Raw genomic sequence first — 21,489 nt, 5'->3', positions numbered from 1 at the left:
GCAGAAAGAAAAGGGAACCTTGGGGAAAAGGGGTTGTAAAGTTGGAACAGGAGAAACATTTTCAGCTGTGTAACGTAACACCGCATTCCAGACCATCAAAGATCTGTGTATGGGAGCCTTCTGCTCCTTGTACCCTCCCCCACCCCTGAACTAAGTGAAAGGGAAAATGGACTTTTCACCAGCACCTCAGGGAACGCTTGGGGGAGGGGGATTCTGCACCAGGCGATGCTGGCTGGCTATCCGCCAGGGTCCGCAGAGGGACTCTACCCTCCTGCTTCTGTTCCTGCAGTTCAACTAGGTGCCTCAACATGTCTGCTTGGTCCACCATAATCCGAAGCATCTCATCCTGCACTGCACGCTCGTGCTCATTGGAAGCTTACCTGCTCTCCATGTCCATGTCTAACTTCTCAGACCGTGAAATCCTCCACGCTCTCAGCTCTGTGTAAGCTGTCCTGGAGGTGTTCATTATCTTGGTGAACATGTCCTCCCGCATTCTCTTTCTCCTCCTTCTAAGCAGTGAAAGTCTGCTTTCAGGTGTTGATGACCCGCCAAAGGACACATTTCCAGCTGTCGGGGGAAAAAATAAAGGAGCCATTGTACATGAATAAAATGTTTCCATAGCAAGGCCATTTTCATAAAAAACAACAACCCTATTACACTAGGTTCAAGCCGTAACAATCAGAATCCGTAACCGTTCAATGTACCATTTTGCTGCTCCAGCCATGGTGAGTAGGCTGCCCTGGGTCCTGGGTGACCACACTTTTAATGAAGTTTATGGCAGGCTCATGTTGGGAGCAGAGGTAGCTAGTCGAACAATGGCTCTTCCCTATAGCACCACAGGAAGCTGTTTACAAATGGGGGAACATTTTCACTCCCAAATTGCGGAATCTCTCATGTGGGGCCCCAGTTCCCTATCAGCCACTTTAAACTACTTGCTGAGTACAATAAAGACACATTAGCAGCCATGTGGTTTGGTGGTGGGGGTGGGGGTCTACCTGCCCTTTTTTTCCATGTAAGAGCACTTTTAATGAGAACTTCCCCCATTTCCCCTAAGCAACCTGATGTGATATCAGTCTCCTGAGGGTAACAGAGGTGAAAAGGAAGGAGATGCGGAAAGTGTCCTACTATGGTGGAAGAAATAAGACTGCCCTGCCCAGAAACCTTCTGCAAAGGATTGCAGAGTACCTCCATGAAAGTTTCCTAGAGATATCCATGGATGATTCCCGGGCTATCCTAGTCCACATAAACAGTCTTTTCCAGGGGCCACCCTCTGGAGCAGCCTCTTGTAAGCGGAGAGCCACAGCACCTCGCTTTTTCTTCACAGTTAACATGCAATACCACTGAATGCGTGTGCCCGCTAAAGTTTAACTGGACTTTCATTGTAACGGTGTACTCACCAGAGGTGCCTTCCCTGGCATCACGGTTGGCCACCGTGATGTCCTGTGACCCACAGGGCTCCAGGGTTAAAAATATTTCCTGGCTCTCGGGGAGAATGGGTCCACCGCTCGCCTGTCTCCCATTCTCCTCCTCCTCTTCCTCATCCACCATATAATCTTCCTTGTTGACCCCAGACTCACACACCTGTGAGGTATCCACATTGCTTGTGGGGGTGCTGCTAGGGTCACCCCCAAGAATCGTATGCAGCTCGTTGTAGAACCGACATGTGTGGGGTTCAACACCAGAACGACTGTTCGCCTCCCTTGCCTTCTGGTACGCTTGGCAAAGTTTTTATTTTCACACAGCACTGCTGTATGTCCCTCGTGTAGCCCTTCTCCCTCATTCCACAAGCCATCTTTGCATAGATGTCAGCGTTTCTTCTGCTGGATCGGAGCTCTGCCTGCACAGACTCTTCTCCCCACACAGCGATGAGATCCACCACCTCCTGTGCAGACCAGGCTGGAGTGTGTTTGGGGCGGGTGGTCTCCATGATTAGCTGTGGTCAAGCTGGCACACTCCAAATGCTGATCAAACAGGAAATGGGAAATCAAAAGTTCCCGGGGCTTTAGCCGGGGAGAGGCTGTTTCCTGTGTGCCTGACTGCAGTGCAGCAGAGTTGAGAATGATCTCCAGAACAGTCACAGATGAGCATTGTGGGACACCACCTGGAGGCCAATTAAGTCGAATTACACAACGCTGCGTCTGCACTCCCTCACGGTCGACCCATGAAAATCAAACTAAGAGCTACGCCTCTCCCAAAGGTGGATTACAGAAGTCGACATCAGAGGCAATTTAGGTGGACGTAAAGGACCCAGTAGTGTACACACATACATTAACAGGTCGACTTAAGGCAACTTCCTTCGACCTAATTCTGTAGTGTAGACCAGGCCTTAGACATGGTGTGGGGACAGCATTGTGAAAAACAGAGAGGTGACAGCAGCAATGAGATGAAATCGCTAAGCATTGGGCTAAGTGGTGAGACCCCTCAGAAAACCGCATTGCAGCTAAAGGCAAGGGTTGTCAGAAGTGGCAGTGACAGCGACCGGGGTGAGCGATGACAGAGGTGGAGGTAGCACCCAGCTACCCCTGAACCCCAAGGATGGGAGGTGAATCAACCCAAATGCATTGCTGGATTCTGGGACCTCGCTGACCTTGGACAACAAACCATGAGTGGGGTACTGTCATAAATATAAAGGGAAGGGAAATCCCTCCTGGCCAGGGGAAAGCTCCTCTCACCTGTAAAGGGTTAAGAAGCTAAAGGTAACCTCACTGGCACCTGACCAAAACGACCAATGAGGAGACAAGATACTTTCAAAAGCTGGGAGGAGGGAGAGAAACAAAGGGTCTGTGGGTCTGTCTATATGCTGGTTTCTGCCGGGGATAGACCAGGAATGGAGTCTTAGAACTTTTAGTAAGTAATCTAGCTAGGTACATGTTAGATTATGATTTCTTTAAATGGCTGAGAAAAGAACTGTGCTGAATAGAATAACTATTTCTGTCTGTGTATCTTTTTTGTAACTTAAGGTTTTGCCTAGAGGGGTTCTCTATGTTTTTGAATCTCATTACCCTGTAAGGTATCTACCATCCTGATTTTACAGGGGGGATTTCTTTATTTCTATTTACTTCTATTTTTATTAAAAGTCTTCTTGTAAGAAAACTGAATACTTTTTCATTGTTCTCAGATCCAAGGGTTTGGGTCTGTGGTCACCTATGCAAATTGGTGAGGCTTTTTATCCAACATTTCCCAGGAAAGGGGGGGTGCAAGTGTTGGGAGGATTGTTCATTGTTCTTAAGATCCAAGGTCTGGGTCTGTAGTCACCTAGGCAAATTGGTGAGGCTTTTTACCAAACCTTGTCCAGGAAGTGGGGTGCAAGGTTTTGGGAAGTATTTTGGGGGGAAAGACGCGTCCAAACAGCTCTTCCCCAGTAACCAGTATTAGTTTGGTGGTGGTAGTGGCCAATCCAAGGACAAAGGGTGGAATATTTTGTACCTTGGGGAAGTTTTGACCTAAGCTGGTAAAGATAAGCTTAGGAGGTTTTTCATGCAGGTCCCCACATCTGTACCCTAGAGTTCAGAGTGGGGGAGGAACCTTGACAGGTACGGAGGAAGGGAAAGGGAGTGGTGTGTTAAAGGGACATTTGTCCATTGGACTTCTACACTGAAAGGGGGGTGTATGGACTCAACCCCCAACACCTGCCACAGATGGGGGAAAAAACATTAGAGACATGCTGCAACTGTGAGGTGACTGACCAAAAGCCTCCTGACCAGAGGGTTCAGAGCTAGGGGATGAGCTGTTCATCACCTAGGCCTTATGAGGAGCCTGAGGGAACTCAGTTCGGGGAGAGGCTGCAGAGGAGGCAGGATTCTCCTTCGGGAAAGGCCCAATGGTTTGGGGCTGGCTGTGGCTGGAGAGCTGAGCCACAGAAGCAGAGCTAACTCTTGTGGTGGGCCTTTGGAACAAGAGACCAGACAACCAGGGAGACAGCCCTGGGGTAAGAGATCAGAAAGGGGAACAGGGCACAGAAGGGACCCAGAGGGAGCAGGGTAGGCTTCTGTGGAGAACCCCTGAAATATGGCCTACAAGGAGCAGTCAGAATTCCTGGGGAATCCTGCTGGGGTTAAAGCAAGATAAGAGAAGCGCTACAGGGGCCAAAGGAGCAGTGAAGTTCACTGGAGCCTGAGGGGCAGAAGAATTATTTGTTTGGGTGTCTGTTTTTGGACTTCCCTTTGGACCATTTGTTACCCCAGAAAGGATTGAAATTTTAGGTGACTTGGCAGAGTGCCAGGCTACAGAGGACCCCAAGAAAGACAGGTTGTTGTCAGGCTGAGGAAGGGGGCACCAGAGATGAGGATTCCTGGCAACATCACACCCTGACAAAAGGGACATTTATACCCTTACAGTGGGAAACTGAGGCAAAGGACTTCTGCCCAAAATAGTGTGTGTGGGGACAGGGTGTTTACCTAGTCTTTGCATACTTTTGAGTCATCGGGGTGTTTTCCCAAATTAATACCATTTCCCTCTCCCCTTAATTAATTTTCTTTTGTTATATATAGACTCAGTGCTTGTGAGTGGGCATATAGTGTCTCTTAGAGGTGCTCATAGTGGTGGTTCATTTTCTGGGTTGGGGCTCAAACTGGTTCTGTTTTATAATATGAAGAGGGACCCCTAGATATTAAACCTGGCCCTTGTTGCTGGTGCCCCACCTGGCAGGGTTACAGAGCTTTTACTTTTGACCTTTCTTCCTTGACCTATTGTAGATGAGGGAAGTTATCGAGACTGACAGTCAGATCCTGAACCCCCATTTGTCCCCTTTTCATCATGCCCAAGGGCTTGTCTACACTTGGAAACTTACTGGAATAGCTATTCCAGAGTAATTACTCTAGAATAGTTATTTAGTGTAAGCCTCCATGTGGACACTCTCTGATTCCAGACTAAGTGTGTTCACACAGGGGTTACACTGAAATAACTATTCTGGAGTAATTACTATTTCCAAGTGTAGACAAGCCCTAAATGAGTAGCTCAGGAATTCTCCACCATGGGGGAGATCCCGGGCTCTATGCCCCTCATTCCTGGAATAAGGGGACTGCGTAAGGGAAGAGAAATGGGCAGAATGCTGATGCACCACAGCAATCCGCAGCTGACATAATTGCTCCCCGGGGGTTACCACCAGCCAACGTAACACGTTCCAAGGGCCAAACAGGCCCCCAGCAACCCTGGTGACTGGAAAAGCATAAGGTTGTTGTACAACCACTGTTCCCACCCTTTTACGCTTTGTATGTGGAAGAACAGCAAGAAACTACATATTTGCATTTCTTTGCTTGTTTATATATGAAACAAGCAACAAAGCTAAGAGCATAACAAAGGTTTTACTGTGCTATGCAAAGCAGAGCAAAAGACAAAATTATCCTTGCTGCCTGCCTGAAAGGGAGTAAACAATTTCCTCTTCTCTCACACACACACGCACGTGCGCGTGCCCAATATTGGCATGAGAAATTCCGAATCTCAGCCTCATCTTTTGCCAACAGCTGGAAAGTCTCTTAGATTTGTGTTTCTACAATGCAAACAGGAATAGGCCTGAGTATAAGGGTTTCTTTTATTGTTTTTGAGATTGTTGGACAGTGCTTTAATATTTTCCCTACAATATCATTCATCTCCTGACTAACAACCCAAGTACAATTTCCTTCTGATTATTGATGGGCTTGAAGTAAACCTCCAGTTTAAAATATATGCAGACTTTGTGGGTGTTTGAACTCCAAATGTAGCTCTAGATGTGAGCCCGAGATCAGCTCTTGCTAGGATCATACTCAAGGTTTGCAATTTGTCTCGGTCTATAATGGACCAAATAACACCCCCAAATCGAACACCTCTGTAAATTTTAGGGGGGTTGAAATTGGGTTCTGAATTTTTTATCTTGGGTCCATCTTGACTTTTGATTGTGTGTGTATGTTTGTATTTTTAGACCTGTGCACTTCAGCAACAGAATAGGCACTTTGGATAGTAAAATGATACAGGATAATTGGTTTAGCTTTTTACAACACAAGTTGTCTGTGTTCTCTGTTTCCTTGGATACTGGAGAGTCCATATCATAGTGTATTTATGGCTGAACAAACTATCTATTTCATTATAGTTACTGGTATATGAATGAAAACTTTCCAGCAATTGAATAGCATTTTGCTTTGTAATCTCAAACTGAAATCTCCTAGGAAGGATCAGATCAGAGTTGATGGACTAGCTGAAGGACTTTGCAGGATCATGACCTAAGTACACAGATGCATGCATATTCTTCCTTTACTCCTGCAGAGTTCTGAAAAATCTGTCCCAGTGTTCCTAGACTCTCTTTAGTTAGTTATTGTGAATAGTCTCCCAAAATAGAGTACTGAAGAGTCACACATTTTCGGTAATGAGCTGCAGAGGACTGGTTTATTCACAGTCTCTCCAGAAATCACTGGATAAGCTTCAGGTGGTTTTGTTTTCATCTGAGTAAAAGTGATAGAACTGGTCTAGAAAAATCTGGTAAGTACTTTTCATGCTTTCCAAAGAAGAGTTCTCTAGTCTTTCAGAATTTTCCCCCGGTCTCTACATTTCATATCCTTTTCCCCCATCATAATCGAAATATAGAATAAAGTAATTGCAATTAATAACATCTTACACTTATATATATCAGTCATCTGAAAGGATCACAATGTGCTTTAGGAATTAAATATGGGCTTCACTTACTATCAAAAACAGGTGTGTAGGGGGGAGGCAGCAGCTATTTAACAGTACACCACAAAATTTAGGGTGAGAAATGAAAACTATCATGCTGAAAGCCACCAAAACACACATTCTGAAAAGTCAGCATCAGATTGCATGATTGTTAACTGAGAGGGTGTTTAAGCTGGAGGAAAAACAACGTAGGATGAATGAGAATGACTTGGAGACTGAAGAATATAGGAGAGAATATAAAGAACTGAGCAGACAGATACAAAGGCAGACTAGATGAGACGAGCGAATACAGAAGGGCAAATTGTGCAGAACTTGAGAATTACAAAGAGAAAAATTAGCTGTGGCTATCAGCTAATCAATCAATATGCACAAACCTCTTAGGACACCAAAAATCCAATCCTGTTCTTAAAAAAGGTATTTTTCCCCTTTTTGTTTTTAATAAAATTTACATCTGGAACTTAGGCTTTTTGCTCGGTCTTAAAAGAAACTATTAAAAAAATTAAGCACCCAAAATAGCTTTCTTGGAGGTTCAGCTTAAAGGTTACAAGCAAACAAAAGCAGCTGGCATAAGCACAGAGGAGATCCACATGCCAAAATAAAAAAGAAACCTGATTGTGTCTAACTAATCATTCCCTGTCTAAATAATTTCTTCTAGGTATGGAAGATGAATTTTCATATCTGGTTCAAGCCTTACACAGCATTGCTGCTCCGTCCCTGCAGCCCAGAGAACAACAGACAAAGGGAGAGTTTCTTTCCCAAATTTAAAAGTTCTAACCTTCCCATTGGCTCTTTTGTTCAGGTACCCACTCCTTTTCTTTTACCTGTGGGCTTGTTAACCCTTTACAGGTAAAGCAAGCAGAGAACAGACATCAAGAGGGATTTTACAGCTAACTGGCTGGCTGGATATTCATAAAAGGGAGCTCCCTTCCCCTGATTTTATTTATCACAAAAGTTAACCAGCCAGATTTTCTGAAGCCCTCTTTATTAAAAGATGTCAAGTGTTTGTATGAATCATGGGGTTGCACTGTCCTAGAATACAGATTACTGTATAAAAGAACATGGCCACTTCAGTAGAAAGAGTATTTTTTATTATCTCTTTTGCAGAATGCCCCAGAAGCTGTAATCACAATCAGGACCCTGTTGTGCTAGATGCTGTACAAATGTATAGTAAGAGACTGTCCCTGCACCAGGAAGTTTACTTAAGGAGGATGATTACTAATCAGAGAATAGATCCAGTGTAATTCTTTTGAAGGGCTTGTAGGCTATTTAAATGACCCACCTGGTGTTTTCTGCAAAGCAATTCCATCTTTTTAGGTGTTAATTGGTGTTTGCTAGCATAAGTTTCCCACTGTGTGGACCTTTGTTCTCTTCAGACCATTTCTTTGTTCTATTTATAGTATTTAAACTAGTCATTTTACTACATTTTAAAATGTTTTAATGTGTCATGCTATTATATTAATGAAACAGAAGTGACTATTTCCCCACAAAGAGTATTCTATGAGTTCTTATAATTGGGCCGATCACTAAATTGGCATGCTTCTCTTTCAACTCTGGTGTTACTAATCTGGTGATTCTGCACCACTGATGCGTTTTTTAGTTCCAGACTGGAACAGGACTTTGCTACGCAGTGTATGCTTCATATGAGCTGTGGACTCTGCCAAACAACTGAAGCCTTGATATTGTGCCAGAACTGAAACTCAGTATGGTTTTCGACTGCTTGGCATGTTGCACTTGTACAAATGAAAATGTCATCGTTCCAAGTAGCCTTTACATAAATAAGCTTGGTCCAGAGGCGTGTGCGCATGCATACATGTGCTCACATGTACACACCGCACACACACACCCCCACACGCACATACAGATCAGCCATGCGTTGGAATATTTACAAGCTAGAGCACTGTATTTATTCATGAACGTCCAACTCTCACTTTTCTGAAAAAGTCACAGAAATATGCCTGGCCAGAAACTAACAAATCCAGGTTGCAGAACAAATCTAAAGAAACCATCATGGTTCTTTTGTGCAAAGACAGTGTTTAAGGTGACTCCTCAACAATGAAACGAAATACATTGATAGGGATTCTATCCATGATTTCAGCATTAAAACTATACTGGAATGTAGCAGTAGCCTTTCAGGCAACTTCAGGAGAAGTCTGAGAAGGAGCAAATTGCACTAATTTAGCCTGCGGACGATGGAAATGATCAGTGTGTGTTCACATCTAAGAAGAAATGCCAGACTTTCCAAATACCGCAGATGACCTGCAGAATGATAAAATGTGCTCCTCTGCTGAGAGCATAATCTGGTGTGTGTGTGCCCGCCCCCAAAATGCCTGGTTTGTCTAGTCAGCAGCAGACTTGCCCTGAATAATGTGGGTACAATGTCCATTTTTGAGCTCCGCAAAGTTTTCGCTGACACTTGAGCTTAACATCAGAATTTTTTAGGTTGAGAACAGTCTATCACCCAACTAAACAGAGAAAAGAGGCCATTGTGGATGAGTTATGATTAGAAGAAGCATTTTTGCACAGCTGGTACTGACAGGTGAAAATGGGAAGGTTTTTTTTTCAATCAGCACTTGGCAAAATCCATAACAAATGATTCATACAAAAATATAAACACTGGAAAATGTAAATAAATGCAGAGTACAATTCTCTGTTCTAATCCATCTGATTTGCACTGCTCCAGTGGCATAAAACAGCTAGCCAGCCAATTTAATTGCTTCTCCGCTGATTTCCCTGGTGTACAAAAAACCCTGTGTGACATAGAGCTGGTGCTGTGACTCTGTGCTACCCTCTTCCTGCTCCCTGGTGCAGTGGGAATTCCTCAGGGAGTGGGGCATAGCTAGGGCTTCCCTCTGCCTCAGCAGTCCCCCAGCCATTGGAACGGTCCCTTGGATAGTCAGGCATAATTTAGAGCAACCCTCAGGCTGCTCTGGTGAGGACCAGACTATTCCCTAGCCAGTCCCAGGATAAGCAGATCACAAAGGTGGTGTAGAACTACCTTTTCCCCCCAAATGATTTTTTTAAAGATTTCTTTTTATTGTTTAAGAATTTATCACCACAAAGTAAAGCAAACAAAAGTGTACAGCTCACATTTATTCTACACGACACAATGACATAGTGTAATGGCTCATCAAACAGCACATTGACTACTAGGATTATTGAGTCCATTTGCAAGGGAAAACAGGAGAAGAGTAAAATAAAACAAAGTAAACAAAATGGCATGTGATACTATATGTTGGTGCAACTGTTGACTCAAACTAAACAGTAATAATTTTCACAAAAGTATGTGCCAGTCTCACTCTCACATTTGATTTCATTTCAAATGATTGTTTGCCTTTGTAGGATGCAAATATGTTATACACTTTCCACACTATTTATTATAGTCCAAGTTCCTATGTTCTCTGGGTTCTTCTTGATTTTTAGATCTGTTTGCAATGTTGTTGGAAGTATTTTTTTAATAATTCCTAACTCCTGAGTTTTACAATTTGATGCAAACTGTGTAAATGCCCTTCAATAACAATAGATATTTTACTGTTCCTTGCACTTTAAGCCCTGGTCTACACTAGGAGTTGAGGTCAAATTTAGCAGCGTTAAATCGATTTAACCCTGTACCCATTCACACGACAAAGCCCTTTTTTTCATCTTAGGGTATGTCTACACTACGAAATTAGGTCGAATTTATAGAAGTGGTTTTGTAGAAAGCATTTACAGTTGACTGTGTGTGTCCCCACACAAATGCTCTAAGTGCATGTAGTCGGCGGAGTGTGTCCACAGTACCGAGGCAACCGTCGACTTCCGGTCTCCGCTGCCCATTTGAATTCTGGGTAGAAATCCCAGTGCCTGATGGGGCTAAAGCATTGTCACGGGTGGTTCTGGGTACATATCGTCAGGCCCCTGTTCCCTCCCTCCCTCCATGAAAGCAAGGGCAGACAATCGTTTTGCGCCTTTTTTCTTGAGTTACCTGTGCAGATGCCATACCACGGCAAGCATGGAGCCCGCTCAGCTAACCGTCACCGTGTGTCTCCTGGGTGCTGGCAGACGTGGTATTGCATTGCTATACAGCAGCAGTTTATTGCCTTTTGGCAGCAGACAGTACAGTATGACTGGTAGCCGTCATCGACGTAGTCCTGGGTGCTCTTTTAACCGGGTGCCTGGGCAAACATGGGAGTGACTCAGCCAGGTCATTTCCCTTGTTTCGTCTCATGGCGATTCAGTCCTGCACTGTCTTTTAATCTGCAGCTAGCAGAAGATGATGGCCAGTAGTCATACTGCAGCGTCTTCTGCCGAGCACCCAGGTGTTGACGATGGCTAGCAGTTGTACTGCACAGTCTGCTGCCAGCAAGATGTATAAAGATAGATGAAGTGGCTCAAAACAAGAAATAGACCAGATTTGTTTTGTATTCATTTTCTTCTCCCTCCCTCTGTGAAATCAACGGCCTGCTAAACCCAGTTTTGAGGTTTTGAGTTCTATCCTTGAGGGGGCCATTCAGTTTCTCGCAAAGCCACCCCCTTTGTTGATTTTAATTCCCTGTAAGCCATGTCGTCAGTCGCCCCTCCCTCCGTCAGGGCAACGGCAGACAATCGTTCTGCGCCTTTTTTCTGTGCAGACACCATACCACGGCAAGAATAGAGCCCGCTCAGATCACTTTGGCAATTAGGAACACATTAAACACCACACGCATTATCCAGCAGTATATGCAGCACCAGAACCTGGCAAAGCGATACCGGGAGAGTAGGCGACATCAGCGCGGTCACGTGAGTGATCAGGACATGGACACAGATTTCTCTGAAAGCATGGGCCCTGCCAATGCATGCATCATGGTGCTAATGGGGCAGGTTCATGCGGTGGAATGCTGATTCTGGACTCGGGAAACAAGCACAGACTGGTGGGACCGCATAGTGTTGCAGGTCTGGGACGATTCCCAGTGGTTGCGAAACTTTCGCATGCGTAAGGGCACTTTCATGGAACTTTGTGACTTGCTTTCCCCTGCCCTGAGGCACAAGAATACCAAGATGAGAGCAGCCCTCACAGTTGAGAAGCGAGTGGCAATAGCCCTGTGGAAGCTTGCAACGCCAGACAGCTACCGGTCAGTCGGGAATCAATTTGGAGTGGGCAAATCTACTGTGGGGGCTGCTGTGATGCAAGTAGCCAACACAATCAAAGATCTGCTGATATCAAGGGTAGTGACCCTGGGAAATGTGCAGGTCATAGTGGATGGCTTTGCTGCAATGGGATTCCCTAACTGTGGTGGGGCCATAGACAGGACCCATATCCCTATCTTGGCACCGGAGCACCAAGCCGGCAAGTACATAAACCACAAGGGGTACTTTTCAATAGTGCTGCAAGCACTGGTGGATCACAAGGGACGTTTCATCAACATCAACGTGGGATGGCCGGGAAAGGTACATGATGCTCGCATCTTCAGGAACTCTGATCTGTTTCAAAAGCTGCAGGAAGGGACTTTATTCCGAGACCAGAAAATAACCGTTGGGGATGTTGAAATGCCTATAGTTATCATTGGGGACCCAGCCTACCCCTTAATGCCATAGCTCATGAAGCCATACACAGGCAGCCTGGACAGTAGTCAGGAGCTGTTCAACTACAGGCTGAGCAAGTGCAGAATGGTGGTAAAATGTGCATTTGGATGTTTAAAAGCACGCTGGCGCAGTTTACTGACTCGGTTAGACCTCAGTGAAACCAATATTCCCGCTGTTATTACTGCTTGCTGTGCTCTCCACAATATCTGTGAGAGTAAGGGGGAGACATTTATGGCTGGGTGGGAGGTTGAGGCAAATCGACTGGCTGCTGGTTACGCACAGCCAGACACCAGGGCGGTTAGAAGAGCACAGGAGGGTGCGGTGTGCATCAGAGAAGCTTTGAAAACCAGTTTCATGACTGGACAGGCTACGGTGTGAAAGTTCTGTTTGTTTCTCCTTGATGAAACCCCCCGCCCCTTGGTTCACTCTACTTCCCTGTAAGCTAACCACCCTCCCCTCCTCCCTTCGATCATCACTTGCAGAGGCAATAAAGTCATTGTTGCTTCACATTCATGCATTTTTTATTCATTCATCACACAAATAGTGAGATAACTACCCAGGTAGCCCAGGAGGGGTGGTGGAGGAGGGAAGGACAAGGCCACACAGCACTTTAAAAGTTTAAAACTTTAAAACTTATTGAATGCTAGCCTTCAGTTGCTTGGGCAATCCTCTGGGGTGGAGTGGCTGGGTGGCCAGAGGCCTCCCCACCATGTTCTTGGGCGTCTGGGTGAGGAGGCTATGGAACTTGGGGAGGAGGGCAGTTGGTTACACAGGGACTGTAGCAGTGGTCTGTGCTCCTGCTGCCTTTCCTGCAGCTCAACCATATGCTGGAGCATATTAGTTTGATCCTCCAGCAGCCTCAGCATTGAATCCTGCCTCCTCTCATAACGCTGCCGCCACCTTTCAGCTTCAGCCCTCTCTTCAGCCAGCCACCTCTCCTCCCAGTCATTTTGTGCTTTCTTCACTCTGACATTGTCTGCCTCCACGCATTCGTCTGTGCTCTGTCAGTGTGGGAGGACAGCATGAGGTCAGAGAACATTTCATCGTGAGTGTGTTTTTTTACCTTCTAATCTTTGCTAGCCGCTGGGAAGGAGAAGATCCTGTGATCCTTGAAACACATGCAGCTGGTGGAGAGAAAAAAAGGGACAGTGGTATTTAAAAAGACACATTTTCTAGAACAATGGGTACACTCTTTCACGGTAAACCTTGCTGTTAACATTACATAAATAGCACATGTGCTTTCGTTACAAGGTTGCATTTTGCCTCCCCTCAGCGCGTTGCTAGCCCCTCCCCGTGGCTAGCAGCGGGGAACATTTCTGTTCAGCCACAGGCAAACAGCCCAGCAGGAATGGGCACCTCTGAGCGTTCCCTTAAGAAAAGCACCCTATTTCAACCAGGTGACCATGAATGATATCACTCTTCTGAGGATAACACAGAGAGATAAAGAACGGATGTTGTTTGAATGCCAGCAAACATACACTCCAATGCTTTGTTCTACAATGATTCCCGAGTATGTGCTACTGGCCTGGAGTGGTAGAGTGTCCTACCATGGTGGATGGAATAAGGCTGCCCTCCCCAGAAACCTTTTGCAAAGACTTTGGGAGTATATCCAGGAGAGCCACGAATGCCAGGGCAAATTAATTATTAAACATGCTTGCTTTTAAACCATGTATAGTATTTTAAAAGGTACACTCACCAGAGGTCCCTTCTCCGCCTGGTGGGTCCGGGAGGCAGCCTTGGGTGGGTTCGGGGGGTACTGGATCCAGGTCCAGGGTGAGAAACAGTTCCTGGCTGTCGGGAAAAATGGTTTCTCCGCTGGCTTGCTGTGAGCTATCTACAACCTCATCATCATCATCTTCCTCGTCCCCAAAACCTGCTTCCGTGTTGCCTCCATCTCCATTGAAGGAGTCAAACAACACGGCTGGGGTAGTGGTGGCTGAAATCCCCTAAAATGACATGCAGCTCATCATAGAAGCGGCATGTTTGGGGCTCTGACCCGGAGTGGCCGTTTGCCTCTCTGGTTTTCTGGTAGGCTTGCCTCAGCTCCTTAAGTTTCACGCAGCACTGCTTCGGGTCCCTGTTATGGCCTCTGTCCTTCATGCCCTGGGAGATTTTGACAAATGTTTTGGCATTTCGAAAACTGGAACGGAGTTCTGATAGCACGGATTCCTCTCCCCATACAACGATCAGATCCCATACCTCCCATTCAGTCCATGCTGGAGCTCTTTTGCGATTCTGGGATTCCATCATAGTCACCTCTGCTGATGAGCTCTGCATGGTCACCTGCAGCTTGCCACGCTGGCCAAACAGGAAATTGAAATTCAAAAGTTCGCGGGCCTTTTCCTGTCTACCTGGGCAGTGCATCTGAGTTGAGAGTCCTGTCCAGAGCGGTCACAATGGAGCACTGTGGGATAGCTCCCGGAGGCCAATACCATCTAATTACATCCACAGTACCCCAAATTCGACCCGGCAAGGCCAATTTCAGCGCTAATCCCCTTGTCGGGGGTGGAGTAAGGAAATCGATTTTAAAAGCCCTTTAAAGTTGATGTGAACCAGCTCAGCAATTCAGTTCTTGTCCTCTGATATTTGATCAAAGTCAATTTTCTGCTCAGGCAGTGTTTATGTGAACCCTTTGTTCCATTCACAAGATAAACTTCACAAATGAATTTAGATATGATCAAAAAAAGTGGGTTGGGAAATGATACCTGATGATGCACATTCATCTGATAAACCTGGGTGTACTTGGTCAGGCTCATTTTCAGCAAAAACTGAGAAAACTATAGATATATTTCCTCCTCCCTCCCCCCCAAGTTTAGCTAGCCCTGTTCTTTTCGATCTTCAGATAGACAACTTGATTCTGATCTCCCTTACATGGATGTAAATAAGGAGTAACTCCACTGATGGTAGTGGAATTACATCAGTGCAAAACTGATGTAAGCAAGGTCAGAATCAAGTCAAAAGTCACTCCATACAGACAAGCTGATGACACCCTAATGGATTTTGAGTAGGAACCCTAGGCAGCAGATCTCAATGGAACACACAGATAGTAGCATCCAGCATTTCAATACTAAACCATAAATACTTTACATATAGATTTTGGAAAAAACTCAATAGAGACATTTTACCATGAAGAAAGAACAAGCATTCATTCATATAATCTGCACATACTCAACTCGGCTGGCCTGATCAAAACAATATAGATTGTGATCAATCCTAAACAAAGCCTCCAGCACACAGTAACTTGTATGTGTTGGTTTCACTGTCACTATCATCAGTTCTGTGGTGATTTGTTATTTGCAGACTTATTCCCATGAGTTTCCTAAATGTTACTTTTTGCTAGACAGGACCATCAACTCTTTTTGGTATGGCTCAACAGACATTTGGCAACTCATCTGTTGTTTTCATGGGCTTCTCCATGAAGTGAGAAGGTTCTCCCTAGTCAGCATTGCTTCATTACTCCTTGGAGGCAGTATTTTTGCCCATTTGTGCCGAAAAGACCCTGTAAAGCTTTGATTCCATACCACTGAGGATTTTGAACCTTGTACTGAGGATGGAATTTCTTTTGTAAGGAGTCTACCCCTTTAACTGCTCTCTCTGTTACACTGCAAAATAAATTTGTCCAATGACAGCAAAATCTTTGTCCATGGCCATGAGGGAGAATAAGCTGTGTTAAGCAAACTCCTGATGTGCTCTGCTTCCTTCTTCCTTTTGTCTCGTCTCTCCATACAGTTATGCAGTGTGCTGTGGACTCACTGTGCGTTTGGCTGCTACTCTGCATCCCAGAGGTGGCTTATTTCAATGGAGCTCTGTGGATATAGTTATAGTGGAAGCCGCTGAGGGGATGAACTAATCAGCACAAGCCCAGCTGTTCGGGCCACGCTCCCTGCCAAGACAGTGCCATCTACTTTTCGGGTTGTACTAAGTCCCATGAATCCCTCCCCCAGGGTAGGAGATGTTGCAGCCATCTGCAGTATTCCCCTGCCCTGTAGATGTTTCACCCCATGGGACCTTCACTTGTTTGTTCTAGTGTAAAGGTGAATTTAGATTACTTTGTTTCTTCTGCAGCATTAACATAGCTACATTGTACCTCATACGTATCTTGTAAAGAAGTTAAATAATCTAAATACTTATTCGTTAAGATTTAGATTTTAAATGCAAACCCACTAATTCACAAGGAGTTTATTTCATTAGAGGGAAGCAGGTGGGCTGTCAGGATGGGGACAGGGGGATGGAGGAAGAAAAGGTATAAGCATTTATATGAGTAAGAATAGCTTAAAATTACATAGGAATGATTATTAAACTTGCAAGGAAAATCTAATATGTATGCTTTAAATTTGAGAGCATGAACTGATCACTGTCTAGTGTCAGGAAGAAATTTCCCCATGGGGTAGTAGTAGTGCACATTCTGTGACTTATGTGGGGTTTCACCCTCCTCTGGATATCCACCAATAACCATTGTTGGAGATAGGTTACGGGACTAAACGGACCATCCTTCTGTTCTGCTATTGCAGTTCCTTTACTGTGTGTTCTTTTGAAACCCAAATAATACTACATCATTGACATTTGGGCTCAGAAACAGTTTCATATTCAGTACTTATGCAGATTCATGTATGTCCTTGCAAGGCAATAGCTGAAACTAGGAAGTATTATTGTCCTTTTAGTGCAGCTGGCTCTACTGAGTATGATCTGAAAAGTACACAGTGCTATATGCCCTTCTGCAAAGATCTTGGCATTGAACCCTTAGACATGTACAAGACTCCAGTCCCAGTGGAGTTACCCTCTTTATAATTGCAAATTACTTGATTCTAAAAATATCTGTCATTATACAATATATCCCCTGTAGGAACAAAAGGGTAGAACAGTATGTTGTTTTGTGTTTAAGCTCAGATATGGACAGGAAAATGTCATTTATTTTTATTTTTTCTTCTGGTATCCTAATAAGGGGGATTTCTGTTGATTTTGTGAAAAAGAAAGTCAGGTATTCTGAATGAATAGTAAAAATACAAAACCAAGAAAGAAATTACCATAAGAATAATCATTTAACTTTATGAAGGGACCTTTCGTTCTAAATTGCTTTACAAACACAGGACCCAATTCTGAGACCTTTACTCTTGTCGGGTAGTAATTAAATGCATGCTCCCATTGAGGCGAATGGGACTACCCACATGAGAAAGTACTATCCAATTTGCACAGGGCAGTAGAATCATGCCCACAAGAACCTCTTCACCCACCACTAAAATACAGCCATTTCTGAGGTAGTTTTTTTAAAAAAATGGCAAAATAATATTTCACAAAAATTTTCCAACTACCTATAGTGTTTAAAGGCCTGATACAGCTCACATTAGCCTACCACTGAACCAGGACCTAAAAGCACTCAACAATACTACCTAACAGTTTGAGACATGAAATGAATAATACTGGGCTTGATTCTGAGCTCACTGATACAAGTGTATAAATTAGGACAAACTCTTTTGCAGTCAGTGAAGTTACACCAATGTAAAACTGGTCTAGGTTAGTTCAGAATTAGGCCCCTGGTATAGAGTTGATACCCCACAGGAAACTTAGGCAGACAGAATGGAATGTGATCATTACAATTCTGAAGTAAAAATACAAAATCTATTCAATGGAATTGTGCCTACATATGCCAGATAATGAAATTGACCTGACCTGCATTATACACCTGTATATTCCCAGTTTTTAATAACAACAATCTGTGTTAATCTAACCTCTCCCTACTTTGAGCCACAGCAAGTCATAAATTTGACTTTAGTTAGAAACATTTTTTGGTGTGCCCCAAGGAAAGGTTCAGGGTATCCTGCTCTGTAATGATTCAGATACTCAGACTTGTCGAGACAGCTTGAGCTGCTCCCCTTTAAAAGTGAACTAGGACAACTTCTGCTAAAGTTCCCTTGGATACAGAAAAATACCTTTGCCTGCCCTTCTTCTCTTGTAAATGGAATTGTTTCCTTGATTAAATACCTTCCTCTTCATTCTGAAAAACTAGGCAGGAAACTTGCCACCTCCCACCCTTTTTTTTCCAGCTGTTTGAAAGAGCTCAGAAGTTGTTACAGTTTCAGGCTTTTATGGTTCCTTTGGAAATGTTGAAAATTGTGTAGGAGCAAGAGAAATGAGGATTCTAGTTACTTCCATTAGAATTCTTTCTGAAATGCAGCAATTCTTTTGTTCTCAGAACAGATAAACACATCATTTGTTACAAAACTGCCGACTTTCTAATTTCCCCAGGGGAGCTCAATCCCTGCTCCATCCCAGGCCCTGGCCCCACTCCACCCCTTCTCCCAAGGCCCCACCCCCACCCCACCTCTTCCCGACCCGTTCTGCCCCTTCCCCCCAGTGCCTTCTGCATGCTGCTGAACAGCTGATCTGCAGCAGGCGGGAAGCTCTGGGAGGGCTGGGGAGGAGCTGATCGGCTACGTAGCAGGTGCTGGGGTGGGAGGAGCTGATCAGTGGGGTCACCACTGGGTGCTCCAGCCCCCACTATTTTTTCCCCCGTGGGTGCTCCAGCCCCATAGCACCCACGGAGTTGGTGCCTATGATTTATTAGCAAGCTAGTTAAGTCCTGGCAAAAAACAAAGGTGACAAATCTGTAGTGGTTCAGAACAGAGTTTAAAAAGAGGAACATTCACTTCAAAGTCTCCTCCCACAGAAGTGCTTGTGAAAGAAATGTTCTTCAAAGAGTAAAGGTTTTATTTTTAGGAAGATTTGCTCTGCTTAGAATTTCAGAGCCCAAATGCCCCTTAGAGAAATAGTCATTTTTACACAGAAATTGGGTTCTTTGATAGACGGCCTATATTCTTTATCTGTGGGCCTGAGTCAGCTCCCACTGAAGTCTAGGATTTTGCTAGAGAGTTCGATGTAAGCAGGATCAAGCCCCATGTCAGGATCAAGTCCCATTGCTAGTCATGACTCATAGGGATTCCATCGAGTGCTTTTGATCACATGTTTTGAATCTCAGTGCCCAGGGTGAAATCAAGTGATAAATGTATGTATTTGATTGTCTTCCTCTCCTTCACCCTCTAATGTTGCTTTTCTGCCTTGGCTCCTGTAATTGTCTGCATGGGTAGACCTCCTGCTCCTTTGCAGAGCCCTGTTGTCTGCATGGAAGCAGGCGGCTGCACATATGCAACAAGTTAGATTGTAAATTCCTAAGGGCAGGGAGTGGGTCTTCCTTTGAATAGTGCCTAACACAATGGGGCCCTGATCCTGATTAGAGTCTGTAGTCACTATTGCAATGCAGATTATCACAATAATAAGAGTACCAGTGAGTCCATTGCCTTATGAGTATGAAGGTCAAAGTGTTGACATTCACCTATGCCTTTATATTTCACAAATTATTCCACTCCAAGAAGTATTGAGGCCATTTGATAAGGAAGAAAGGCTCTGAATAGTCAAGGGTGATTTTAAGTAAGGGCTAATTTAAAGAATATCTGTTAAAAGTATAAATTGGCCCATATTGCTTTGTGCCACAAACTGAAAGCTGCTTAGAAGTATAATGAGGCTGCTGTTTATCAAGAATGGAATAAACCTGATACAAGAATAAAACTTACTGGACTCCAGATGGTAAAATAGAAACTGAATCTCTTTCTGTTAAAGACATATATGTGTTAAATAACTAAATACCATTCACAACACACATTACAGGACAATGGAGCCCTCTTTTATGAACATCTGTTAAAAGAATAGACCTGTAAGAATATATCTGTCAAGTTTAAGTTCTTAGCATGTTTCCACTCTATTTATCAGTTTTGACAACTATTTCAGGCCATTTGTTGGCCAGAGTCATGTGTCTCTGGGCAGTCATTGTACTAGTATCAGATTCCAACAGCAGCGCAAAGGATTCTACTCTTGAATTGCTTAGCTTATACAGCCCAATTTTTGATTATTTTATTCCCTAGGCATTTGAAAAAAACAAGATGACTTTAACTGGCTTTGTTCCTACCTTTAGTGTCTGTGACCAACATAAGAACCTGATCCTGAAAATCCTTCCTCCTATAAACTCTCCATTTGAAAACAATGGAACTACTCATGTGTGTGTCTGCAAGCTCTGGCTCTAGCTTTTGCTGGCGACAATGCCTCTACATTTTGGTAGGTTATCATCTTTCATGGGGGCAGTTTCTTACCACTAGCCTTTGGCTTCCTTTTCTCCCTTTGGAAACCCTTCAGAAAGCTCATGCATTACCATTAATGGATTTTCCACACAGTATCCAGAGGTGCTTATATTTTCACTGTGGTGGGAGCCCTTACCTTGTCTGTCCCATAAACTTTCTCTCATGACCTTAATACCAAGGATAAACTAATTTTTTTTGAGCCAGAAGTTAACATGTTTGTTAAAGCTGTAACTTTATAAAAAATAAAATAGAAGTTAGAGCAATAGTTTCCGCTGCTTTCTGGTACTGCTATAGTTCATGGTTAGGAGTTCCTGGGTGTATTTTTACAACAAATGTAAGATCATTACATTAGATTTTAGTTTTGAAATCATGGTTTAATGGGTAAGCTCTGATTTTATTATCCTTCAACAAAAGTTTCAAAAAAGACTTTTAATATGTGGACTTGAAACAAAGCCAAGAAAATTAAAACATTCAGGCCTAACAAAAACAGGCAAGGTGGACAACAACGTTGAACTTGCCTAGTCATAATACATTGACTATTCATACAACTGTAATATACTTAGCCCCATATCCAGAGTGTATGATATCCTTGGAGAGGTGTGCACGTAAAGTGGGGAACATTGTCTCCTATACCATATCAGGATGTTATATAACAATTAATAATAAACCCCACCTGCTTGCTATTGGAGATCTGTGACAGGATCCCTGGGGTACAATCTGGAACTTGGGTACTGCTGTGCCCCTTAACTTTCCAGCCTGGGCTGTCTCTCTCAGTGCTTTGCTAGTGACAAGCAGCAAACCCCTCCAGGCACTATCACTTAGCTCAACAGCCCGTGGAGTCCCATACCCAGCTAAATTGTGTGAATGCTCCCTCAGCCACTCACAAATCACACAGAGAAAAGCATCAGCAAATCTCCCTAGCCCCAAGCCTTGCACCCTAGAACTGTACAGTCTTGCCCTGGTCAGAAGCCTGACCAGTATAAGTTTATTACCCACTCTGCCCTTCCCTCGATGTGGAGAGGACACACACTAGCTTTTGTAAACTGAGATGAGATTTACCTAGCATTTCAACCAGAACACACTGTTTTAGATAAAATATAAAACAGATCTATTAACTACAGAAAGATAGATTTTAAGTGATTACAAGTAGTATGCACAAAAGTTCAGGGATCGTTACTAAAGAAAA

This window comes from Caretta caretta, chromosome 5 (genome assembly GCF_965140235.1).
Source record: "Caretta caretta isolate rCarCar2 chromosome 5, rCarCar1.hap1, whole genome shotgun sequence".
Taxonomy (NCBI): domain Eukaryota; kingdom Metazoa; phylum Chordata; order Testudines; family Cheloniidae; genus Caretta; species Caretta caretta.
This window is presented reverse-complemented; position numbering follows the sequence as displayed.